The 27,948-nt window shown below is 41.5% G+C and overlaps 1 long non-coding RNA gene across 1 annotated transcript in view; it reads right to left on the reverse strand.

The window, feature by feature from the left end:
- The window catches only part of LOC131751201 (uncharacterized), a 212,486-nt gene that overhangs the window by 29,151 nt on the left and 155,387 nt on the right, over window positions 1–27,948 (reverse strand). Inside the window, exon 3 of the long non-coding RNA XR_010839155.1 lies at window positions 27,546–27,630. This is a non-coding gene — a long non-coding RNA (uncharacterized lncRNA). The remainder of the gene's footprint in view (window positions 1–27,545; window positions 27,631–27,948) is intronic.

Below are 27,948 nucleotides of genomic sequence, written 5' to 3' on the forward strand. Positions count from 1 at the left end.
TCCTGATTTTATCAACTTTTGCTGTCTGAAGAGGCTGAGAATTCTTTAAATCATCAGTTTAACAGTCCTTCTCTCAATTTATCTCTTTCCTTTCACATCTTACTATAAACAGGCTGTATCTTCAACACTTTGTTTGGAAAGCTTCTTACCTATATCATCAAGTTCATTAGGCATATTCTCTGCTTTCCACGTAACTGAAGACAACAGTGTTGCTAAGATTTCTGCCACAATATAACAAGGATCTCCCCTCCTCCACTGTTCCTCACTTCCCTTCGAGCCTTCACCACCAGCATTCTTAAAGTTCAGATTTCTACTAACAGTCTATTCAAAGCAATTTAGGTTTTCTTTAATATGCTTCTCAAAATCCTTCTAGCCTCCACCACCCACTGCTTGGTTCCAAAGCTATTCCCACACTTTTAGGCATTTGTTATGGCAGCACACCACTCTCAGCACAGGGTTCAATCAGACAAGAAGAACCACTAGGATGGATATATGTATGCATGTATGTATACACAGGGGTTTGATCTTCCTGAATTGTGGGAGCTGGTTAAGAAGTCTCTTAAGCCTGTTGTCTTCACATCTGAACCTGGAGCTTGAAGTCCAACAGTCAGGCAGAGTCTGGAGGGGATGATGGAGATCAAGAACAAGCTAAAACCCAAAAGCATGAGGTCTGAGCCCCATGAGGACAGACTGAAACCCCTGCCAATTCTTTTGCCTCTAACCTTGGTGGTGTGAATATCCTGCAGAAGCCAAGGCTCATTGTCACAGAGATAAACAGTCACACCTGGCCCAGGAGTCAGCCACTCAAGGAGAATCCAGGGGAAGATGGAGCTGTTGCTGCCTTACACCCAGGTGCTGCCTCATACCAATGAGGTGAGTCAGCAGATCAGCAACAAGGGGTGAGAGCTACAAAATGGCTGAAGCACTCTAGATCTCCCACAAAAATCTCCCTGTGGCCTGCCCTAAATGGAAACATACAGGAAAGGGAATTCTGTGGAAAGTAATTCATACTGGTTAAATTGGCACATTCTAAGTCACCATAATCATTGCAGTCCAGCCAGTGAGGAGGAGGAAGGAAATGAAGAAAAGCTCATCCTCCTCCATTTAAAGACACTACTTCAAAGGGATACTTAACCCTGTGGGCTAAAACCTAGTCAGAGAGATGGGAAATATAGTCTTCACTCCAGTGGTCATGGGCATAGGAATTCTGTTCCTGGGAAAGGAAGAAGGATGAATATTGAAGACAACTCACAGTTTCTGCCACAACACATTTGGCTCTGCCTTGAATGTCTTTTCCTCCTTCGCTGCTTGGTAAGCTCTAGTTCACCCCTATAGGCTTAGCTGAAATACCATCCTTCCTGCAAAGCCTTCACTCTGTTTTCCCATTGGGTTTTAAAGTCCCTCCATCTTGGCATTTTTCTTGTTTATTCATTTAGCAATTTTTTTTTTTTTTTTTCGGTACGCAGGCCTCTCACTGTTGTGGCCTCTCCCGTTGCGGAGCACGGGCTCCGGACGCGCAGGCGCAGCGGCCACGGCTCACGGGCCCAGCCGCTCCGCGGCATGTGGGATCTTCCCGGACCAGGGCACGAACCCGTGTCTCCTGCATCGGCAGGCGGACTCTCAACCACTGCGCCACCGGGGAAGCCCCATTTAGCAATTTTTACGTCCTTCAATATGTCAGGCATTGTTCTGGGAACTGGGGATTTAGCATGACCAAAGCAAAATCCTTTCCTTTGAAAAGCTTATTGCATCGTAATTATTTAATATCCTCTTTACTCCAAGGCTATCTCAAATTAAGACAAGAAGAGCAAGATTCACGGATAATTTCAAACATTTTTATTCCCAACTAAATGTAAAAATCCATTATCCAGAATTAAGATTAAATAATTTTGGGTAAGGCTTCTAAAGTACCTCATATTCATGGTAATATTTGTGATTTATAAATTACATCTCTTTTAGGAAGTCATGGACCTTGAAAGGACCTTGGAGATTATGTAATTAAACCACCTCAGTTTAGATGAGAAATCTGAGTCTTGGATCACAAGATTATTTACTCAGGATTATGTGCCAAGTTGGTGTCAGGACTAGAAGTAGAATCCAAGAATACTGATGCTTGTACAGGTGCCCTTGATGTATTGCATTTATGTGAAAAAAATCACAGTAAAAAATATACTCCCATTATGTTTATAAAAATCAGTCTTTCCAAAAATTATAGCATCAGAATTTATGTTAAAAAACTGCTACAAGAATAGGGGTATTTGAGGTGAGTGTGTGATAGTATTAAGGACATTTTCTAGTTCCAGTATGTGGAAAAAATATATAAATTATTTGAAAATAAACACATTAGATAACAGTAATATAGAGTTGTAAAATGTCAGCTACATTTTAAGGGTGACAGATGACACTTTACATCAAGGTCTATGTAGCCCTTTCCTAAAATTTCCTGGATTCTATTAGATCTGCTTTATGTTAAGTTGAGATCTGTTAACAGTGCACACACACACACACACACACACACACACACACACACACTCAAAAACAGAAAAGCAGAGTTTTAATTTAAGACTGATATAAAAAATAAAGCCATTATGCAGAGTTTTGAGCAGCCACTGAATTCTAACACATATCCTTGCTCTTTGACCTTTGCTCCCACACACCAACAGATGCAGTCTAAAACACACGCCCCCACGTGCACACCTACACTTTCAGCCATCACGTGTCCCTCACACACAGTTCTGACGCCTTTGTTCCATCTTCTTCATCTATGGGAGATAGCACGAAGGAGAAATGAAAGTCACGAGCACAGATGCATAATGTATAAATGTGCGTACTACACAAAGCCTGTGGAAAAAAGCTTTCAGTGAAATAAACTTTAATTTATTTCAGAAAAATTAATTTTCAGTAGAATCAATGAAAATATAGCTAGCTCCTCCAGACCAAATTCATGAGCCTAGATGGGAAGATTGTGATTCAGTTTAATCCACTCCATTTTTATAACAATATATCTGAACAAATATAATAAATTGATGGTTTCCTGAGAAAGGGGTTTAAAACAGTACTATTAAATTAGCTCTAAAGAAAATAATAGTTTTATCTTTTTATGATGGTGCAGGAAGACTTTAAATTTAATGCATTAGGGGTTTTGCCCCGAAGCCTGAAGTTTTTCTGATGCTCTACTACATTTCGGTTTAGGAGGATACAATTAGGTCAAATATCAGATTTCAAAGCACACAAATATGGAAAGTCAACAATGCTATTGCTAAAAATACACAAGCCAGGAACTGTGGCAAATTCAAAATTATCAAATAAGATGAATGTTATAAAATCTCTCTAAAAGTGGTGGCCATTGACTGTATATTACTACTGCTGACAAAGCATCTTGTATTTTGCATGGCATATTTTTATTTATCAAGAATCTTAAAGGTTCTGGAAATCAATAAAATTATGAAAAACGGACTTGAAAGGTGTATATTTCCTCCACTAATGAGTAGAAATAGCTCACCTCCAGCACAGGCTAAGACTCTAGGGAATGAATGGACTTCTTTTGTTTACAGGTAGCAGAAAACCTGACCCAAACTGGCTTAAGAGGAAGTTTATTGTCTCCTGTAACTGAAAGGCCCAAATGTAGGTTCCAGACTTCAAGCATAGCTGGATTCAGGCTAAACAATTCACAAGTGCTTGGTTGCTCTCCATCTTTTAACTCTGCCCTCTGTGTGGCTTCAGTATCATTGTCTACAGATTTGTGCTCCAGTCCTACCATCCTCTCAAGTTCAAGACCAAAAAGCAAGAGCAAGTCAGCTAACCCAGGAACTCAGAGTTACTGACTTGAGTCTTGTGCTCATTCCTGAGCCAATCACCATGGCTAAGAGAATGTGATGTACGGACTGGTGTAGGCCTAAGAAGTATGTTTTACATCTGAGTGAGGACAAAGGTGTAGTCTTCATCAAGCACATGGACTAAATTGTGGAAGAGTGAGGAAAGAGTAAAATTCAGTATGAAAATCGGGAGCTGTTGCTGGAAGATGGAGAGTAGATGGGATTCTGGAATACAAAACACACATTTATGGGGTAATCTATTATAGGGGGAAATCTCAGTCGTGGCCATGGAGATACGGTTTTACTGGTTTGGTCAGGACCAATTAACAAGCAGTCTTAGATCAAAGGTGATGATAAAAATGCATAGTGAACCCACTATATAGCCAAGGAAACTGATGATCAGTGGTATATCTGCCTAATAAATGGGTGAACCTTGGCTGTACAATGACAATCATACCACTTACAACTCATTTTTTTGGTGAGGATTAATAAACCAATGCATGTGAAAGTACAGGTGGTTAAAAAATACCCTTTGAGTCAAATTTTCCTTTCTTAGGTTGAGAGTTCTTTAGACTAGGAAGTATGCCTGATTCTTCTTCTTTTTAAAAAAAATCTCTAGAACCTAGGATAGTATCTAATATATAGTAGAAATTTAATGTGTGTTGAACAAACAGGTGTTAGGTATATTAGTTAGGTTATAGGATAAGCTGTTGCAACAAAGAGACCCCAACATATACTGGCTCAAACAAGATACACGTTCATTTCTCTCTCACAGAGCGGTCTGGAGCCTCTGGGCAGTTTTGGTAGGAAGGTCGCTCTGCTCCTGTAAATCATGCAGCTTCCTTCTGTTTTATTCTACCACCTTTTCCTTATTTTCCTCATAGGCATGGTTGAAGCTGGCTAACCACCATCGCAACTGTGTTCCAGCTGGTGGGAAGCTGCAAGATTTGAAGGGCAAACAGCTTCCTTTTAGGAATGTGATACAGAGAGATGGGGGGTGTGGAGGTGTGGGGGGGTGTGGGGGTTGTTTCAGTGGTCTGTCTGAGCAGTGCCCTGGGGGTTGTTAGCCTATCAAGAACTGTCTCTTTAATTGTTACAGACCTGTTGGACCTGGGAATACAAGCCCCCCTGGCCACAAGAGCCAGGTAATCAAGGGACATCCCCTGGGTGGCAGCTGAAAAGACCTGGGCACTGGAAGTAAAAACCAGGGCACCAGATATGTATAAAAACTCCCCTCTGGGAGATACTGGCACTATGGAGAACAGCAAAGGGAGGGTTCAGAGATGGCGCCCACTGGCTGAAGTGAGGCAGAGAGAGAGGACAGAGATGGCACCCACTGGCTAAAGGAGAAAAAAAAGAAAAAGCCTTAAATTAAAAAAAAAAAAAAAAAAAAAAAAGATGGCATCCACTGACTGGAAAAAGGCCAAGGGTTAAGTGCAAAATGATGCTCACCAGTCTCCATCCCTGGAGAGCACCTAAGCAGGCCCCAAATGTGTGTCAAATCAGATGCCTGCCCCTCAGGTCAGTGTTCCCAGACAAGCAAATGAGCTTCTCCCATACAGAGTGGATGACTGCTGTGCTCAGCCCTTGGGGCAGGTGAGCCCTTTAAGAGCCATTCCTCCGACTGCTATAGCCTGTGGGTCTCGTTGGTTTTCAAAGCTAGATGTTTTGGGGCTGTCTCTCAGGTGCAGGTCTTAATAGTCGGGGTGCCAATGTGGGGCTCAAACTTTTTGCTTCTCAGTGAGAAGCTCTGGGTTTTGAGTTTCCTCCAGACTGTGGGTAGCTATGCTGGGGATGAGGCTTAAAGTGGATTGTGTCCCCTACTTAGATGTGGGCCTTCTCTCATTTGCCTGATGCACAGGAGTCACTCAGCCAGTTTTCAGTGTTTGTTTGTTGGTTTTCTTTTTTTCACAGAGAAAGTTGTTCCAAATATAGCTTTAGATTTGGTATGTTTATGGAAGGAGGTGAGTTCAGCATACTCTTATATCACGATCTTGAACTATCTTGAACCATCTTGAACCACCATCTTGATGCTCTTACATTCCACTCTCATGAAAATGGGTTTTATTCTTAAAGAGTTAATTTCTAGGAATGATTAACACTGATTTTGTCATTTCTCCATATGAAAGTTCTAATGAATGTAGAAAGTATTATTTGAGCTAATTATATTTTCAGCTAAAGAATTGATAAATATACTTACAGTCTGTTCAGTGTTGAAGGGATTTGTCCTAAATCAATAAAACATATTTAAGGCAATTAGACTGCCCCAGATTTTCTGCCCCAGATTTTCTGGGGCAGTCTAATTTTAGATATCTGGTATTGTCACCAATCCTATAAAATATTGTAGAGCATGCACCACCTATATATGTATATTTATTTATTTATATATGTATGTACTAACATAGATATGAACTGACGTGTCATGTCACAAAACATAAAGCAAAACAGAAAAATTTAAAGGATGAGCTAAAATAATTGTAAATAAAAGTTCTAATATTCACTTCTCACATTCTCCTGGGGCTCATACACATACAACATTAAACCACTGTACTAGTAAGTAAGAGAATCTGGGCCAGAACCCAGGTCTCCTGACTTCAGAGGTGTTTCCTCTGAACTCACTGCTTTTCACCTTTCTAATATCTAATGGAACTAAAGTGTAAGGCAGGCTTTGTTCCAGACAAGATGGAGTAAGTGCATACCTCCCGCTAACAACAATAATAACAAAAAACCCTGAACAGGGGGAGAAATAAGTTAAGAGTTTGAGATTAACATATACACACTATTATATATAAAATAGATAAACAATAGGACCTACTGCATACAGGGAACTATACTCAATATCTCGTAATGACCTACAATGAAAAAGAATCTGAAAAAGAATACATATATATGTATATATTTATGGGTGTGTGTGTGTATGTAAAACTGAATGACTTTGCTGTATACTTGAAACTAACACAACATTGTAAATTAACTACACTTCAGCAACAACAACAACAAAAACAGCAAACAAACCCTGAACAAAACACACATCACTTACCAGAAGATCTGAAAAGTGGAGAAAAGATGAATTAGCTAGAAAACGTGAGACCTGAGGAATAGGTTTCCTGAGTTTTTTTCTTGCCCTCTATATATCCAAGCCTGTGTGTTAGAAAAGTTTGCAATCTGAAAATACCAGTGGGAAAGGACAAAAGAATCCCCAAGAAAATTCTGCCCTCTCCAGCCAAAGGACCAGGAAAGGGGCAGCCCAGTAAAACAGAAATCTTTTAGCTGTATGTGGTAGGCAGAATTCTAAGCCATGCCCCCCAAATTTCCTGCCAGTGATGCCCTGACTTGGAACTGGGACTCTGATGGACTTTACCTCTGTGATTAGTCTATGCTATACGGTATGGTTGATCTTAAGATATGGAGATTATCCAGGTGGTCCTGGTCTTACACACGAGTCTTTTAAAAGTCAAGAATTTTTTTCTGAGCAGTGGTAGAAGAGAAGTCAGAGAGATTCAAAACATGAGAGGGATTCAACATGAAGGAAGTTTTCTTTTGCTAAGATGCAGGGGTCCACATGGCAAGGACCTGAGAGTGACCTCTAGGAGCTCAGGATGGTCCCCAGCTGACAGCTAGCAAGACATGGGGACCTCAGTCTTACAACTGCAATGTAATTAATTGAATTACAAGGAAATTAATTCTGCCAACAATGTGAAGGAGCTGGAGGTGGGTCTTTCTGTGATTGAACTTCCAAGTGGAGATATAGCTTGCCCACATCTTGGTTTTAGCCTTATGAGATCCTGAGCTACGGGACTCTTGACTCAGGGAAACTAAGAGATAATAAATTTGTATTCTTTTAAACCACTAAGTTATTGGTAACTTGCCATTCTTGAGACAAACACTATGAAAAAGCCAGGCCCTCCTTCACCCCAGTGGTGCTGCAGTAGTGGAGCTGGGTGGCAGAACTCTGACTTCCACTGCTGTATTAGTTTCCTGTTGCTGCTATAACAAATCACCACAATCTTGGTAGTTTAAAACAACACAAATTTATTATCTTATAGTTTTGGAGATCACAAAGCCAAATGGATCTAAAACCAAGGCTAAAACCAAGGTGTTCACAGAGCTGCGTTCTATCTGGAGGCCGCGGGGAGAGTCTGTTTCCTTGTTTTTTTCCCCAGCCTTTAGAAGTTCCCTACATGCTTTGGCTCATTGTCCCTTCCTCCATCTTTTTTTAAAAAAATAAATTTATTTATTTTGGGCTGTGTTGGGTCTTCGTTGCTGTGCGTGGGCTTTCTCTAGTTGCAGCGAGGGGGGCGCTATTCTTCGTTGTGGTGCATGAGCTTCTCATTGTGGTGGCTTCTCTTGTTGCAGAGCCCAGGCTCTAGGCATGTGGGCTTCAGTATTTGTGGCATACAGGCTCACTAGTTGTGGCTCACAGGCTCTAGAGCACAGGCTCAGTAGTTGTGGCTCATGGGCTTAGTTGTTCCGCGGCACGTGGGATCTTCCCGGACCAGGGCTTGAACCTGTGTCCCTTGCATTGGCAGGTGGATTCTTAACCACTGTGCCACCAGGGAAGCCCCCTTCCTCCATCTTTAAAGTACATCACTCCAACCCCTACTACGGTGATCACATCCCCCCTCCCTTTTTTGACCCTTTTGTCTTCCCTTAGAAAGACGCTTGTGGTGACATTGGGCCCACCTGGTAATCCGGTATAATCAAGATCCTTAATTTAATCACATTTGGAAAGTCTCTTTTACCATGTAAGGTAACATATTCATAGGTTCTGAGGATTAGAATGTGGAATAGCTCTGTAGAGGCTTAATAAACCAAATTTGAACCACAGCCCACAAAAGCAGGCCAGGATATACATGCTGGATATAAGCAGCTTAACTACATACTAAACTAGGAAATGTAAATAAGAACCAGAGTCTTATAATATAAAATGTTCAGGATATGGTCCAAAATTACTCACCATATCTGGAAAATTTTCACTCAAATAAGAAAAGACAATCAAGAGTTACCAACACCAAGTTGACACAGATGTCAGAATTATCAGACAGGGATTTTAAAGCAGCTATTACAAAAAGGTTGTAATAAGCAATTACAAATACTCTTGAATCAAATGAAAAACACAGAAAATCTTAGAAAATATTTATAGAAGATATAAAGAAGAACCAAATGGGAATTTTAGAATTTAAAAATATAAAAACTGAAATAAAAACTCATTGGTGGGTGTTTTGATAGTACCCAGGATTTAATTTATAGAGGAAACTGAGTGAGGACACTGAGAGGTCAATGCTATTGAAGGAAGAGTTTATTTAAGGGGAATGCTGTGCCATGCAGGGCTAGATGAAGAAGCGCCAGGGTCAGGTAGGAGGCAGGAGATATGAGGGGAAAGCATGGGCACAAGCCATTTTAGCTTCCAAAAGAAGGAATGGGTAGGCAAGTTTGAGCAACCTTAGGATTGGATAGTTTTAATGACTTCAGGGGGCTCGGGGTTACAGTGGTTGTCTCTACTTGTCCAGTACTTGGCCCCGGGGGTGATTTAGGGCAAGGGAAATATTGGCTTGATGTGTGAATGTTAGGTAAAAGAGGTTGTTGGGTGTATGGGCTCTGGATTGGTTGGCTTGCTTATGAAAAGTACAAGGTAGGGGAGTCATTTGCTATCTCAAGGAATTAGTTAGTTCTGGGAGGGCCAGTCTCTTTCTGCTTGGCATTGCCCCCAAGATGTGAAAGCATCATAAAATATAAAAAATTAAAAACATAATTAAAACAATAGCTCAGTAGCGAAATGGGATGCCAGAAGAATCAAGTGAACTTAAAGATAGAGCAATAGAAATTATCAATACGAACAACAGAAAGAAAAGAGATTTATAAAAAATGAATACATCCCTAGGGACCTGTGGGGTAGTAGCAGAAGATCTAACATTCATGTTATCAGTTTCAGAAGAAGGAAAAGAACACTGAGCAGAAAAACATTTGAAGAAACGATGGCTCAAATTTGGTGAAAGATATAAACCTCCAGATTTGAGAAATTGAGTGTACCCCAAATAGAATGAATTTTAAGGGATTCACACCCAGATACATCATAATCAAACTTCTGAAAATGAAGGACAGAGAAAAACTTTTGTAAGCAACCACAGCCAGAGAGAAACAATGCATTACCGACTGAGGAACAATGATTCAAAAAGCAGCAGATTTCTCCTCAGAAACTTGAAGGACAGAAGGAAGAGGCAAAGATTTTTCAAGTCCTGAAATAAAAGCATTGTCAATCCATAATTCTTTATCCAGTAAAATATATCCTTCTGGAAGGAAGGTGAAGAAACACTAAGAGAATTTGTCACCAGCAGACCTGTTCTACACGAATGGCTAAATGAAATTCTTCAGACAGAAAGGAAATGATAAGGAAAGGACACTTGGAACACCACGAATGAAAAAAAGAGCAGGGGAGTCATAAGGATTACATATTGTGTAACACTCTCAAAGTGACAAAATTATAGTGATTGGAGAATAGATCAGTGGTTGCAAAGTGTTAGGATTGGAAGAGGGTGTGATTATTTAAGTGTAGCACAAAGAAGTTTCTTTCTTGTGATGGAACAGTTCTGGATTCTGATTGTGGTGATGGTTACAGGAATCCACAATCGTGGTAAAATTTCAAATTTTAGCCCCTAAAAAGAGTGTATATAAAGAAAGACTGGTAAAATCCAAATAAGGTCTGTATCTGAGGAATAGCATTGTACAATACCACTGTGAAATTCCTGGTTTTGACATGTTACTGTGGTTATAAGAGATACTATCATTGGGGCAATATTAGGTACACAGAAACTGTCTTGTAATATTTTTTGCAACTTCTTGTCTTAAACATTTCCAGAACAAATTGTTATAATGAAAGTATAGGACATATTTTAGTTTTTTAAAAAATTTAATAATTTATAAAGATAGGATAAGAGCAGGTTAAAGCAGAGTTTGGAGAAAATCAGCTGAATTGGCAATTGGTATAGGAAAGATTTAAGTTCAGTGAGATTATTCTGTGCACACCCCCTCTAATCTACACATGCATATGTACATATGCACACTCATGCACACATGCACACACATGAACACAATTATAGCCACCTAGGTTTCAGTAGTTCCTTGTTGTTTCTACTATTCTCTTTCTAGCCGTCTATCTTTGATTTTTCTGTGCTTACATTAGGAAAAATCTCTCAGGAGATTATTCACCTTTTCCTATTGGTGGTCTGACCCATTTAACTCCTCCCTCACCCCCTTATGCTTCATCTCCTAATCCTTTTGAAGCCTTTATAATTCTCATTGCCATAAAATTCTAGCCTCCATTTCTAATAATAATATTGCCAGAAGCCTATTTAACATCCCAGAATTTGCTACCACCTTATTAGATATGATAGAGTGAGAGAGCACAGGCTGAAGCCTGACTCAACACTAAGTGATGTCAGACAAAGGAGTCACCCTAGAGGTGCTCACAATCTCACTGTCACATTCCTAAGGCCCATATGTCCTCTGGAGGGTTGTGGTGGGGAGAATAGCTCCAGAAAAGTCTGAGGAAACACAGCAGGTAAGTAGAAAGTAGGAAGAGAGGAAAGGAGTGGTGAGAAGTCATCCCATTTATTAGAACACTATTCAGCTCAAATCCTTTGATGATCATTCAGGCTGGGACAGAGAAAGGAGAAGAGCAGTCAAGAGAAAAGAAGGAACAGAAAACTTCTTATAGCCAAAGAGTCTATTCCCATCTTTTTCTGAGGTTAGAGGGAAAAAAAGGGTCAAGGGTGGTAGACCCAATTCTGAGGTTTCTGGGAGAGGGAATAGAGAGAGCTCAGGAGGTGTTGATGACTTTGAGGATCCAGTCTGTACAGTGAGAAACCTTGGTGTAGTAGCCAACATCACCTCTCAGAATATACCCTTCTGACCAGGATAAGATCCCTTGGAGCTGATATTGGCACAGAATTGGGGCAGCAGCTACTTCCTGTTAGAAAGAGGAGAGATGGGTCAGGAAGAGTAGCCAGAACAAAGATGACCTAGTACCAAGTCCCCATCTGAGGAGCCCAGAACAGAAAGATTTAGGTGATAAAGGTTGGAAGAAATGTCTGGTGGTCATCTTGGGCCCATCCCATCACTCACCCTAGGCTACATCAGAGGAAGCCATGGAGAAATGAGAACACTCAGCTGTTTCCACCTTGACATCTAAGTTCATTCATGATTGGAAGGAGGACACATTCCTTCCTGGACCGCAATTACCTTGATCTCTTCTTGGACGTAGACAGGAAATTGGACTGGGCTGAGGGAGATATGTGTACCCCAAAACAGTGTCCCAGAGCAAACTTAGAAGGGGCCAAGGGAAAAGAGTTACCTTACATGAGTGTGTGCTCTCCAGAGATGATCCTGCACAGAACATGTTCTCTGTGATTTTAACAGGCATTTTTCCTATAGGGGAATCTTGGCAATATTCATTAGGGAAGCAAAAGATAGTCTGGTTTATCTCGATATCAGGTTTTACATCTGAGCACATGCACATACACAGGGTGGGGGGGGAGGGGAGAGAGAGAGAGGGACTTTGTTTTCCTTTGATCCTTCACATATCCATCTCCCTTTCTTCTCTCCTTCCCTCCGTCTTACCTGTAATTGACCTCTCTATCATTCAATGAAAGAAAAAACCAAAATGAAAAGGAACCAGAGAAGAAGAAAAGAGACAAAATGAGAAAACCAACATCTGGTTCCAGTGTTGTAAACTACATGCCTTGGGCTTGTAACCGTGCATGCTTTTACTTGTAGATGCACGTCTGTAAGTTTCTAATGAATGAGCCACATTCAGCATCACCAGCAGGGTGACCCTCCAACCCCTTCCTCACCCATACACCCCTTCACCCACATCTGAGTGGTAAACGAGTCAAGAATACTGGATTCCAGAGACCTCCAGCCATAAATAGTCATGTTACTCCTAGGTATATCTTATCACCAATTTGGGCCTCAATTTCCACATGAATAAAATTAGAAGTTAAGATATATAAGTTCTCAGGACCCTAACAGCTTTCTTGATCTATAGTAACAATTATCTGATAATCCTCACTGAGCAGACATTCAAGGAGCATTAAGCATCTGTCTTGAGGGTCACTCACTGGAATTCTTCCATGACCAGTCCCAGCCAAAGACTGTGCAATTGTCCAGTCTTCTGTCAGTTGTGGTACTGGGCAGAACCACCAGCTTCACCTGATCATTGAGCTTTAGGAGATCTGTCAGCTTGATGAGCATGATGTCATGCTCAGCAGAATCCCAGGTGAAACTTGGATGTTGGATAGTAAGCATGGGTGTTAGGTTCTTCATCTTGTTTTGGAAACTCCCTTTTAAAGTAGCAATCTCTATCTCAAGAAATCTAGACTAGGCCATGAAGGATTAGTAGAGGAAATATATATTATTCTATTGTTCAACTTGCATCCTTTCTCGCCCTAACTTGCTTTGTGACTTTACGCAAGTTCCTTCCTAAACTTGCCAAGACCCCCGTCTCCTTGCCTGGCAAATGACAATTTCCATCGCTGTTCTATAATTCTTTGATCCATACCACATTGCATATAGTCTTTTCTTCCCTATTGGTTCATTCCCTGGTCCTCAGCTTCCCCAATCCCCTCCATCTACATCATCCTACCCAGAAATCTAACTCATAACCACCTAGAACTATTTCCTTCCTCCTTCAACTACTTCTTAGGCTTGAGAGTCCCCTGGGCAAGTCTCTTCAGGGCTGAGCAATCCCAGTGACTAAGGGGGAACACCTCTCCCTCCAGGACTCCCATCACGCATGGTAAGAAGCAGTGCGCTGCAGTGAGAACCCATTGTTTGCGGATCGGGGTCCCCAAACAAGCCTCATTTTCTGAGTTCAGGAAAACCAGAAAAGTTGATACAATTTTGCTGTTTGCCTGACTGAATTGCCTGACTGATTTTGCTTGTTCTGGTGTTGGTGTTACGGTTGTTGTTGTTACTGCTGTCAGATGGGGAAAGAAGGCAGAATCTTAGAGAGGGGGCAGGGGCAGACGTTCCAGAGCACGGACGTCTGAGATGTTTTATGTGGAAGTGCTTTGAAATGGTCAATGTGTTTTTGGTATTTAAAGTACTATTAAACTATTTCAGAATCCTTTTGTTAATTTCTCCTTGGACTTCCCTCTGTATTTGTGTCCTCCCTCTTACTCACTCCTCCTCTCCCTTCCTTTATTCCTTTTGATCCTTCCTTCTTTTCTTCAAGCTTCCTTCCCAGCTATACAGCAAAATCACATTTTTTTTTTGCCAATATCAACCATCTATTTGTGTAAAGTTTCATCTTGGTCTGAATCTTCTCTTGTGCTGATGGAGCCAGGGGAAAATTCAGTGGACTCTAGTTATCTCTGAATGTTCTAGGAAACTACCAATCCCTGGGGTCCTGAATTCTTATCTTTCTGATGATCTCTTCACCCCTGTTATCTAGGGGTGAAGAGATCCTACACTTTCTTCCAATATGACCTTTTCAAAATTTTAAGCCAAAATAGGAACCTGCACACACCAGTCACTGTCAGAATAGTGAGGAGGCTGTTCATGTCTGCTGTCTCCACACCCTCTTCCAGCGAGAAGACCTGGGAAGGGAGTGAACTACCAACCAGCCTGATGCTCTGGGAGCTTTGCAAGGGGAGAAATTACAAAAAGGGGTGGGGAGGTTCAAGGGAGCAAGTGGCTCTGAACTAAGGGAGGATGACATCAGAGGGATGAAAGACAGTCCCTATCTCTCTAGAGGGTCTGCCTTCCCACTGCAGTCTGGGAAATTTATCCAGGGTGAGATGCCTGACCCCCAGAGGGATGTATTATAAACCAAGAACTTTGTTCTCCTTTATTAGCAAAGAGAAATCTCAACTGGCCAATCCTGTCTGCCCTAGTCTACTGTCTCTAGTAATACTTCAGCCCCCTGGTTCCCCTAGGTTTACTCACCTGTCCTCACTCAGTGTGGCTGATCTCTACCTCTCTGTGTGACATTTACCAGCCCTCAACTTAAAAATAAACTCCCTCCTCTATGAGGTACAGACCCCCTCACCTAACACACTGAGCCCTCCCCCGTGTCACACTGACCCTTATCATGTGAGGACCCTTGCCCTCATATCACACTGGCTCTACCCTCATGTCATCCTCTCCTTATGTCACACTGTCCCCATCCCATGTCATCTTTCTCTATCCCCAAGATACCACTGACCTCTCCCTGAATATTTGCAGAGCCAGTCAGAGACAGACAGGGTATGCTTAGCACAGACCTCCCTTGGAATGAAGTCAAAGGGACACAGAGTAGAATGTACCAGTCAGAATTTGCTACATAGCAAATTTCCTCAAAACTTAGTGGCTTAAAACAGCAGTCAATTATTTGCTCACAATTCTTTGGGTTGCCATTTTGGGATGGACTCAGCTGTGCAGTTCTTCTGCCCTCGGCAGGGCTTAGTCATGCATCTGTGATCAGCTGACAGTCAATCGTCCCATGAACACGTCTGGTGGTTGGCTGGTTGTTGGCTGGAGTGATGGGTATAACTGGGCCACGTGTCTATCATCATCCAACAGACTAGCCCAAGATCATTTATATGATGGTAGCTGACAGTGTTCCCAAGATCAGCAAAATGCTAAGTCCCAATGCCTAGCACTTTTTAAGTCTCTGCATGTGTCATATTTGCTAATGTTCATTGACCAAATCAAGTTGCATGGCCAACCCAGATTCACAGGGCCACTTATTCCACTCTAGTCCCTGTGTATACTAACTTCTTTTTAAAAATTGGCTATAGGGACTTCCCTGGTGGTGCAATGGTTAAGAATCCGCCTGCCAATGCAGGGGACATGGGCTCGAGCCCTGGTCTGGGAAGATCCTATATGCCGTGAAGCAACTAAGCCCGTGTGCCACAGCTACTGAGCCTGCTCTCTAGAGCCCGCGAGCCACAACTACTGAGCCTGTGTGGCACAACCACTGAAGCCCGTGCGCCTAGAGGTCGTGCTCTGCAGCAAGAGAAGCCACCACAATGAGAAGCCCGTGTACCGCAACTAGAGAAAGCCCGCGTGCAGCAACAAAAACCCAACCTAACCAAACATTAAAAAAAAAAAAAAAAAAAGGCTGTAATCTTTGGCTTTTATCCCTCTTAGCTTGGCCTCCCCTGCCACACCTGAGCATCTCCCATTCGTACCCCACAGGCACCTATTTCTGCCCTGATCTGAATACCTTCTTCTCCTAGGCTTCTTGTCAAGAGCTCCTTGACTTCCTTCCTCAAAGGTCATCAATGCATGCCCTGCCTAGTGAGCGAGGACTGGCTCGTCCCCCTATCATTTGGTTAAACAGTGGCCCTGTCTCTTTTTTTTTTTTTTTTTTCTGTATCCGGGCCTCTCACTGTTGTGGCCTCTCCCGTTGTGGAGCACAGGCTCCGGACACGCAGCCTCAGCGGCCATGGCTCACAGGCCCAGCCGCTCCACGGCATGTGGGATCTTCCCAGACCGGGGCACGAACCCGTGTCCCCCGCATTGGCAGGCGGACTCTCAACCACTGCGCCACCAGGGAAGCCCTCTAATTCTTTTTAATGTATTCCTCTGATTGGCTGAGTCCTTGGCTATTCTTTCTGAGTTCATAGCCACAAGAAAGGCTTCCCATTCATCCTTTGATCTGGCTACTCCCCTAACTACACTGAGGAAGACTGCTTCTCTGCTCTCCATTGTGCCAATCCCTGTCTGGTACCCACTGAGCTCCACTTGTTCAGACTGGATTTTAAGAGCCCCTTCGATTCCAATTTGAGTCTACTCCTCCAATCCCCAAACTGTTTCCTGGAGCATTATTTTTCTCTCTTCTCTACTATGAACTTTCTACTCTAGGCCAGCAAGGTTCTTCAGTATTCTTCACTTTGACTATTACCATACATGTGCCCTTTCATTCTTTGGCTCATTGTATAGATATATTTGGGGGCACCTACGCTACCTACTCCTTGTCAGGGAGTCTGTCCGAGCCAACAACCCTTGCTGAGTGGCGCAAGATTAGATGTCAAAAGGCCAGAAACAGGATCCTTAGAGATCCCCTTGGATCAATGTAGCTCTACCTTGGCACCCAACCCTAGTTCTGCCTGATCTCGGCCTGACACTTCCACGCTCACAGCTCATTCTATCAGACCCTCACATACTTATGGATGGTCTCAAGCTTAAGAAGCTCCATTTACCTGGTTCATAACCTTGACTTCCTTAAGGATAGGATTTATATCTGATTCAGCTCTGTGTCTCCAGATCCTAGCATAATGCCTGGCCCCGCACAGATTTTACACACACACACAACTTTTTTAGATGAATGAGTGAATACCATCTGCTTATCTCTTGACTTAAAACTCTCAGTAGGGCTTCCCTGGTGGTGCAGTGGTTGAGAGTCCGCCTGCTGATGCAGGGGACACGGGTTCGTGCCCCGGTCTGGGAGGATCCCACATGCCGCGGAGCGGCTAGGCCCATGAGCCATGGCCGCTGAGCCTATGCGTCTGGAACCTGTGCTCTGTGATGGGAGAGGCCACAGCGGTGAGAGGCCCACGTACCACAAAAAACAAAAACAGAAACAAAAACAGCTCTCAACAATCTGCAACACTCACCTGACTGACTCCAGGGAATCTAAGCTCCCTGGCTTGACTTAGGTCACTTCCCTGTGAGTTATAGTGGGAATAGCATTCCCAGATCATTGTCTTTGATCATACCAAGGGTGAGGCACTGGTTATCACTGACATGAGATTTAATCTTTTTTTTCTTTTAACAGCTTAATTGAAGCATAATGACATACAATAACTATATATATTTCAAGTGTACAATTTGGTAAATTAATGAGCATATTCCCAAAAGACTCCTTATGTCCCTTTGTAATACCCTCTTCTTTCCCTCTCACCCACCACCTTGACAACTACTAATCTGCTTTCTGTCACTGTAGGTTAATTTACATTTTCTGGAATTTTAGATAAATAGAATCATACAGTATGCTCTCTTTTTTAATCTGGCCACTTTCACTCGGCATAATTTATTTGAGATTCATACATGTTGCTGTATGACTCTAGAGGTCATTTATTTTCACTGCTGAGTAATATTCCATTGTATCGGTATACCAAAATTTGTTTATTTATTTACCCATTAATGGACATTTGGGTTGTTTCCAGTTTGGGGCTGCTACAAATAAAACTTCTATGAAATCACTATATACATTGGTCTTTATGTAGACATATGTTTCCTTTTCTCTTGGGTAGATAACTAAATGTGAAATGGCTGGATTATATATGGAAGGTAATGGTTTAATTTTGAAAGAAATGGCCAAATTATTTTTCAAAGTATTTTACATTCTCACCAGAAGTGTATGAGAGTTCCAGTTCTTCTATATCTTCACAAACACTTGATGCACTCAATCTTTTAAATTTTTTTTAAAAAAATCAAGATATAATTGATAGACAACATTGTATTAGTTTTAAGTGTACAGTGTGCTCAGTCTTTTAATTTCAGCTATCCTCATAACTGTGAAATAGTGTTTTAAATTTTGGTTTTAACTTGCATTTCCCTAGTGACTAATGACGTTAAACATCTTTTCATGTGCTTGTCATTCATGTATACTCTTTGATAGTGTCTGTTCAAATCCATTTAAAAATTGGATTCTTTCCTTATAATTGAGATGTGAAGGTTTTTAAAAATATCTTCTAGATGGGAGTCCTTTAATACTTCCAGAAGCTGGAGAAATGGACTCCTACAGGTCCATCCACATGCCTCTCCCCTAGATCTGCTTCTCAATTTTCTGTCCTTTCTCCTTCCAAACTCTGAAGCAAGCAGCTATTCATCACTGATATGAGTCCAGTAGTTCAGGCTACTTTTCTTTCCACACAAAGTAGATGACTAGGTGTACCACAAATCTCTTCCTATTGGAAGAGTTTCCTTTCACTACTGTCTTCTAGGGCCATGTTTGAATGGGGTTATAGTATAACAGTCCATTTCTGACTTTACCACAAATGAAGCTGACCCATCTGCGTACCAAGCACAGGTTTTTTCTCTTCCAAGAGCTGGTCATAACGGAATCTCCCTGCCTGCCCCCCAAAACAACCATATGTGTAAACTGAGGAAGGGGCAACAATGCCATAGTGGTGGGTGACACAGGAATCTGAGCCATCTACTTATGCAGCTTACTTGTCCTCTGGCCCTGCTCAGGACCAATCCTAGATATATCACTTCTGTCTTTTTTTTTAATAAATTTATTTTTTAAAATGTATTTATTTTTGGCTGCGTTGGGTCTTCATTGCTGTGCACGGGCTTTCTCTTGTTGTGGTAAGCGGGGGCTACTCTTCAACACGGTTCGTGCGCTTCTCATGGCGGTGGCTTCTCTTGCTTCAGAGCACAGGCTCTAGGCGTGTGGGCTTCAGTAGTTGTGGCACACAGGCTCAGTCATTGTGGCTCACGGGCTCTAGAACACAGCCTCAGTAGTTGTGGTGCATGGGCTTAGTTGCTCTGCAACTGGCATGTGGGATCTTCCTGCACCAGGGCTCGAACCCATGTCCCTTGCATTGGCAGGTGGATTCTTAACCATTGCACCACCAGAGAAGTCCCTATCACTTCTGTCTTACTGGACTTCTGCTGGGGCTCACATGACTTTATGACTTAGTGGATTTGACAGAACACACCTTACGATGAATAGTTCTGGCTACATGGTTACTGGATATTCCAAGATCAGGTGCTCTGTCTCTACCAGGGCACAGCAGCACATCAGGGACTTTTTTTGTGTGTGTGTGGTACGCGGGCCTCTCACTGTTGTGGCCTGTCCCGTTGTGGAGCACAGGCTCCGGACATGCAGGCTCAGTGGCCATGGCTCACGGGCCCAGCCGCTCCACGGCATGTGGGATCTTCCCGGACCGGGGCACGAACCCATGTCCCCTGCATCGGCAGGTGGACTCTCAACCACTGCACCACCAGGGAAGCCCAGGGACTATTTTTTGAATGGTCGCTGCTGCAGATGGCATGACATGTTCCAGAACTCTACCGTTTACATGGTGATTCTCTTACTAGGTCTTGCTGAAAGCGCCACAAAATTTCTTCTCCCACCACAGATACCTCTAATAGGTCTGCTAGGCAGTATGGCCCAAGTAGCAGTGCTCCTTGTGCCATAGCCTGAGACTTCTTCAGAGCTTTTCCTCTGGACCCCACTCAAAGCTGGCAGACTTCCATGTCAATCAGGAAATGGTTAAATGCAATATTTCCAAGGGTTGAATATGCTGACTCCAGAACCCCAAAAGCCCACTGGGCACTATGCTTCTTCTTAGTGCTGGGACACCTGGCATGTCCCAGTCCACTAGACAGTGAGGTGGAGAACCTCTGAATCTTCTTAGGATATATCTTTTACCCTCTAGAGCACATGTTTTTTGCCAAGGCCTCTAACATTCTTGACACTGCTTAATCATCTGCTCTGATTAACCTGATGTAGTAGTTATCTGCTACTCTCTTTGAAATTACATAGCAGCTTAAAACAGTAAATGTTTATTATCTCACAGTTTTTGTAGGTCAGGAATTCAGGAGTGGTATACCTGAGTAATTCTGGCTCAGGGTCTCCCATGAGGTTACAGGCAAGATGCTGTCCAAGGCTGCAGTCATCTGAAGGCTTGACTGGGCTAGAGGATCTGCTTTTATGATGGCTTAAATGGCTTTTGGCAGGAGGTCTCAGTTCCTTTCCACATGAACCTCTCTGTAGAGCTACTTCAGTGTCCTTATCACATGGTACCTGACTTCGCTAATAGCAAGTGACCCAAGAGAGAGCAAGGAATGAAGCTATAATGTCTCAGAAGTCACACATCATCACTTCTGCACTACTCTATTTGTTAGAAGCAAGTCACTAAGTCCAGGCAACACTCAAGGGGAGAGAAATTAAGCTCCACCTCTTGAAGGAAGAAATACCAAAGGATTTGTGGGCATACTTGAAAATCACCGCACATGATTATCACCAATATAGTGGATCACTGTGGTGATATGCAGAATGTCCAGGCAGTCCAGGTTCCTTAGGGCTATATCATGACCAAAGGCAAAAGAATTAACCTTGGTCAAGACTGTAAATGTCTGTGTTATTCACACGCATCTGTTCCCTCTCCTTGATGGGAATGGAAATGAAGGCAACTGCTAATCAACACAAGGTACCTGAGGCCATATTAATGTGTTCCAGCAGAGATATTATTGATACATCTGGCATAGCAACTGCAATTAGGGCAACTATTTGGTTGAGTTTTGTATTCCCCAGGATCAGACATTTTTGCCAGGGCAAGACTGGAGAATTAAATGGGGATAAATGAGCATTATCAGCCTACATTCTTTAGGTCTGGAAGGGTAGCACTAATCTCTGCCATTTCCCCCAGGATGTGATATTATTTTTAATTTACTATCTTGGTAAGGGAGCAAATGTTTCATATATTCCACTTGGTCTTCCCCACTAATATAGTTTTTATCCCACAGTACAAGTGATCAGTGTGGAAGTTCTACAAATCACCAAATACGTCTATTCCAATTACACACTGGGGAGTCAGAGAAATGACCTTTTCCTACCCTAGTTTTCTCCATAGCATTTATCACCATCTAACCTAACATATATCATACTTATTTGTTTTTATTGTCTATCTTCCCAATGGATATAATTTCTGCAAGGGCAGGCATTTTTGTCTTTTTTTAAACATTTCTTTCCTGTGCCTACATAGTGCCTAACATGTCACAGAAACTTTATAGTTCTAGCACATAGCAGGCGGTCAGTAAATATTTGCTGAGTGAAAGAATTAGTAGTGACCTACTCTCAATATAAGTTTATTTTTCTTATTCTTATAGTTGCCCCTAAGATTTTTCTATCTCTTCCAGCAAGAATGAATTCAAATGTGAAGTGTTCACTCTGGAGCAAATTAGGGAAGGCTTCCACAAGAGGATCAGAGATGACCCTTGGCCCTTCAAGTGTCCTGTGGGACAGTACATCTATTGGTAATGGGCTGAGAGGTAGAAGACAGGCCACGAAGGACACCAAGTTTCTCAGTACCTTCTATATCTCTCCTCCCCCAGTGTGGGTTGAAGTATACATATTTAATCTCCCATGTTTTCCAGTGGTAATTATTGTCGTTTTGAGCCTCTTAGAATGGAGTTGCTTGTTTTTAAAGCATTGAATTATTCATTAAACATTGAAATACTTTCAGACTTTTTTTGACAAATTGGAAGATCTGGCTATTGCCATTTTTTCTGGTGCTTAGAAGTAGATACTCATTTCAGATGGGCATATGCTTTTCTATTTTATCACAGTCCTCACCACTCCTTATTGTCTCTTTCACACTAAGGCTAAGTGAGAGTTGCCATTCATCGGTGTATGAATAGGATCATTTTTCTTAAAGTAAAGAAGAAAGTGATATAGGTTTATATCCAAGTCCATATAAACACTGGGAAGAATGAAATGTAGACAGAGAGAAGTATACATTTCAAGAAAAATGGGAAGAATGTTTTAGGAAGGTAAGAGAGCACAAAGATCATTCCTAAGCATTTAATACGTAATATGCAAACAAAACATAGTGGGAACATAGTGTGCAATTCAAGATGTAGGGAGCCTGAGTTTGCAATCCTTCCTAATTCAATAAAGAAGAATAAATATATATAAGAATATATAAGAATAAATATATATAAGAATATATAATATATGTATAAGAATATATATTCTTATATATATATAAGAATAAATATATATAAGTATATTCTACTTAATTTGCAAGGTACTTACTTCTCTTTAAAAGAAATTCTATAACTCACATTATTATGCAAAGCAATTTTAGTTTCTTTTCTTTCCATGTCGATATCCTCCCTCCAGGATATATACTGTCCCACTTCAACTCCCAAATTTTGCCCTTTGGGAATGGAAATAGAAATCATTGCTAGTTCATATGCTTAATAACTGTTGCTTCCTTATTTACAAAAAGAAAAGTTTTGCAATTCCAGTTCAGAAAAGAATTAAAATCTCAGCTAAGGACCCTTATTTTCTTCAATTTTAATATGGGTGGAAAGGTGATTTATTCTTCCAGTTGCTTTTTAAGTTGATGGCTTTAGGATCCAATAACTGTAATTATAACAGTAAAAGTAAAATGTCTCATTAGTAATTTGAATTCTGGGATGTCCTTAGCTAGAAAATACACATGATGACTAGAAAAATGTAACACTATTAGGTAAAATTAACCAGATGTTTTTTTAAAGGCCAAACACAAATTCTTCACAATCTGGCATCGAGCTAAGCTTAAATGGTAGTTAGGTTATGGTACATAGTTGTCAAACTCTTGTAAGGAAACAAGAGTGTTCTTATGTTTATCTGAATATGTCTTTCTCCTTCTACCACCTTTTCCATCTTCATTCAAGCCAATTATAAAAATAAGGCAAGTTATTGAGCCCAATATTCATTGATAGCCAAGCAGGCAGCTTTTGGGTGTGAACCAGACTGGGGATGACTCACTGGAAGCCAAATGTTTGTATGGAAAGCTCCCTCTAAAATGGTACAAAAGCAAATATTTATAAACATGTTAAAAAAAGTGTTGTGGAACTCTTGGGAGGAGGGGTTAAAATACTGCCACACATTTCTAATTATACCATTTTGATAAAACATTGCTTTGCTACCATGGAGGCTGGCCCAGGCCTTAAGCCTTTCAGAAACAGGGTTGCTATAATTGGTAGGGCTGTCCTGACTCACAGTACTTCTTATTTTGAAATATGACTCTATTTTGATAACCTCAGACTAATCTGTATTTTGAATGCATTGAAAATTCATGTGCTACTTCTGAAAATGTTAAGTTTCCTATAGATAGGTCTCTCAATTGCAATCTACACAGAGGTCACAAGAAAAGAGTGGTTAAAAATGGAAATCTGTTTCTTGCTGAGCAAGCGTTTACCTCAAATGGTGTAAGCATATATTTAAATTCTGCACCATGATGTTGACTATTGTTTTAAATGCCTTCTTTATCCCTCAATCTAATAAAAATGTTGTTTTCATTCTGATAGATATTTTTGATACACATCAAGTTCCTGTTAGACTTATCAGGCCCTAGAGCCCATGACTCAGATTATTTGGGGCCCATGGGAAGGAAGTCAGCGCTGTTAGAAGTTGTCTCTGAAGACAAGGTGATGGTAATGGTGGAAGGTTGGTGTTTTTCTATTTGGTCCTGATTTGAAAGGGAACCAGGAGATCAGGAGGTAATCAGGCCAAGAGGCCAGCCCTCCTGCTAAACCAAACTGCCTGCCCTATTCCTATGACCCCTACTAGGGTTTCTAGGTTTGTTGGCATATTTTAAAAAGGACATTGAGTCAGCCAAGCATTGATGATTGAACTCATTGAACTAAGCAGCAGCACTTTAGAATTTTGTCTTGCATCCAAGAAACCAATAGCGGCCCCTTTCAATCATACCTGAGTTGTATATGTTAACAAGGTGACTCTTGGTAGGCCGCTAGATAGCTTCAGGATGAGGGCTGGTTGTGGAACCAACCTTATGATTAGAGAGATAGAACTTTTAAGCCCACCCCACTGACCTCCAAAGGAGAAAGAGAGGGGCTGGAGATAGATTTAATCACAAATGTTCAATAATTTAATCAATCATGCCCATGTATGGAACCTCCATTAAAAACCCCTAAATGATAAGCTTCAGAGAGCTTCCTAATTGGTGAACACATCAGTGTTGGGAGGGTGGTATACCCAGAGGGCTCTGTGCCACCCCTTGCCCCCCACCACCTTATACTTTGTCCAGTGCATTCCTTCCAGTTGGCTGCTCCTGAGTTGCATCATTTGTAATAAACTGGTAATAGCAAGTAAATGATTTCGGAGTTCTGTGAGCTGTTCTATCAAATTATGGAACCTGAAGAGGCAGGTCATGGGAACACACAATTTATAGCCTGTCTATCAGAAGTACAGGTGGCCTGGGACTTGAGATGGTTGTCTGAAGTGGGGGCAGTCTTATAGGAATGAGTCCTTAACCTATGGAGTCTGCACTAACTGGTAGCTAGTGTCAGAACTGAATTGTGGGACACCTAGTTGGTGTCTGGAGAGTTTGAAAATTGGTTGGTGTGAGGAAAAACCACACACATTTGGTGTCAGAAGTGTTGTCAGTAAAAAACATAGCTCACCAGGCTTTTATGATTTCCATATGCTAGAATATGAATCAGGTTTGCCAGATCCATATGAAAAAACATACATGTAGGCTCTAGTCTACTGGGTAGATCGGACAAGACTCAGCTGACTCATAGATACATGGAAATAGATCAAACAAATAGCATGTGTTTGAAAGGAACACTTTAGTTAGACAAGGAGAGGGGATTTTTTGACAATCGTTTTGAATGTGAGTCAGAGTGTAGGTTTGCGTGGGTGAGTGTGTGGGTGTATATACATCTGTGGGTGTCAGAAAGAGACAGCCAGAGATAGATGGCTGCAGTTCCTTAGCTAGTAAAATGACTATAATAGTAAGATAAATGTAAAGGCATAGAGCTTCATAGAGCCCTTTAAAATAGTTTTAGACACATGATGTCTACAGACAGGCTTATTTAAAATACCAATAGCTTCCCACAAAGACTCTAAATTACCCCCTCCTTACACAATACCAGGCAATTTTCATTTACCACTTACTTGAAACTTGGTAATTATCACAAATGAAACCCTATCTTACATTCCTGATAGTCAAAACTTTTTAAAAATGGGAAAATTGAGATACTTTGGCTGCATTTCTTATCTAAAAAGTGACCTTCAGCTGTTCATAGACCAAGAAATGACAGCAAATAACTTGCCACAGAAAAAGGAGCTAAATGGGTAATAGGATAAGAAGAATTTTATTTACAGCTAGAACAAGATAATTTCTGATATACTTATCTACATGCAGTAAATACGCAATACAAATATGTAAAAAGATAGGGAATTGCCAATGTAATTGCTTGCCTTGTTTTACCTGGGAGAATAATGATGATGGTGAAGTGAAGTCTATGCACAGAGATTTTACTTAACAAGAAATTCACAGATTTTCACTGTTTTGGGAAATTCCATGATTGCATCTCTAGACCCTGGCAAGTGTGAATTCATGGGCAAGTCCAGAGCCCACAAAAGCTACTAAGAATATCATTTGAAACTAAATGAAATAATCCCAGAATGACAGAGATGATGGATCAATAGGCACAGGGTAGGTAGTCATTCAATATGCAACTCCCATATTTGAGCCCCTATGATGTACCTCCCTGCTGTGCTTGTTTCTACAATTACAACCTGCATCTGCCGTCAAGGAACTTAGCCCTTGAATTATAGTTAAGGAAGCTGATAAGCACTGTTTTTGCCAGGTCAATGGAGGAAACAATTCTTTTTTAAAAAATAAATGTATTTATTTATTTGTTTTTATTTTTGGCTGTATTGGGTCTTCATTGCTGCACACAGGCTTTCTCTAGTTGCGGCGAGCAGGGCTACTCTTCATTGTGGTATGCGGGCTTCTCATTGTCACGGCCTCTCTTGTTGCAGAATGCAGGCTCTAGGCACGTGGGCTTCAGTAGTTGTGGCACATGGGCTCTAGAGCACAGGCTCGCTAGTTGTGACACACGGGCTTAGTTGCTCCGGCATGTGGGATCTTCCCAGGCCAGGGATCGAAACTGTGTCCCCTGCAATTGGCAGGTGGATTCTTAACCACTGTACCACCAGGGAAGCCCCAGAAACAATGATTAATTCTTCATTCACCAACAGTGATTTTTTTTTTCCAAGACAGAAATACCTTTTTCTAATTATAAAAATAATAGGGACTTCCCTGGTGGAGCAGTGGTTAAGAATCCACCGGCCAATGCAGGGGACATGGGTTTGATCCCTGGTCCAGGAAGATCCCACATGCCGCGGAGCAACTAAGTCCCCCCGTGAGCCACAACTACTGAGCCTGCGTGCCACAACTACTGAAGCCTGTGCGCCTAGAGCCTATGCTCCACAACAAGAGAAGCCACCGCAATGAGAACACGTGCCGCACTAGAGAGTAGCCCCCGCTCGCTGCAACTAGAGAAAGCCCATGTGCAGCAACAGAGACCCAACACAGCCAAAAATAAATAAAAAATTAAAAAATACATTTAAAAAATACACGCTCATTATAAAAAATTCAGATACAAGAGAAAAGCATCATTCAATGAGTTAAGGAGAATTCATTTAAAGCCATTAGATACCGAAGGAGTATAAAGGGTCTGTGCTTCATCTCATATTCCCTTTTTGTAAACTAACTTCTCCACTCCTTGCCATACATCGCTTTCCATGATTAACTGGTGGAGAGTAAGTGATACAATGTACTTGCCTAGCAGAGCAATATGTCCATATACCATTATTGGTTCTCACATACTGTAAGCATAATATACATTTATTTCATAAGTTACTTTAGGCCTGGAAATATCCAAAACTATATCTGCCTCTTATTAGCATTAATATCACTCCTGCACTCACAAGAAGGGAGGTCTCACCTGTCTCTGCTCTAAAGTCCTGATTCTTTACCTTTATAGCTAGGAAGTCAAATCCCATGTAACCAGTCTGAGAATGATTAGTGGTGGCTTTGAGCCTCCGTGACATTTGGAATTTTTGATGTGGAGGATGAACAAGATACGTAGAATGTGTGAGCCTTGTGTAAGTCAGGACAAGATAGGCTAATGTTGCAGTTACCCAATTAATCTGAAATCCCAGTGGCTTAACACAAGAAAGGTTTAATTCTTGCTCTTGCTACATACCCATTACAGATGGGGAGGCCATCTTATTCAAGGATCATGATGATGGAGTTTCTGCCATCCTGTGGCTAAAACAGCTCCTTGGTCACTGCAGCAGGGATAGAGAGAGAGGATAATCTCAGATGGGTTTTTCACTACCTCTGCCCAGAAGGACCACCTGAGGCTTCTGCTCACATTTCGTTGGCCACAGCTAATCACATGGTCTTCCTAACTTCAAAGAAGCTGAGGAATTTGGGGAACAGACGGAATGATTAGTTAAAGCTGTCTCTCCCTTAAACCTAAGTATGCATTTTTGACACAGGCTGACATCATCCAAAATCAGACAAGTGATATTATTTACTTATGTCAATTTTTTACTCCTTTGACATGAATATTTGAGTGTGAGAAAAATGTAAAGAAGAATATA

This window comes from Kogia breviceps, chromosome 2 (assembly GCF_026419965.1).
Source record: "Kogia breviceps isolate mKogBre1 chromosome 2, mKogBre1 haplotype 1, whole genome shotgun sequence".
NCBI lineage: Eukaryota > Metazoa > Chordata > Mammalia > Artiodactyla > Physeteridae > Kogia > Kogia breviceps.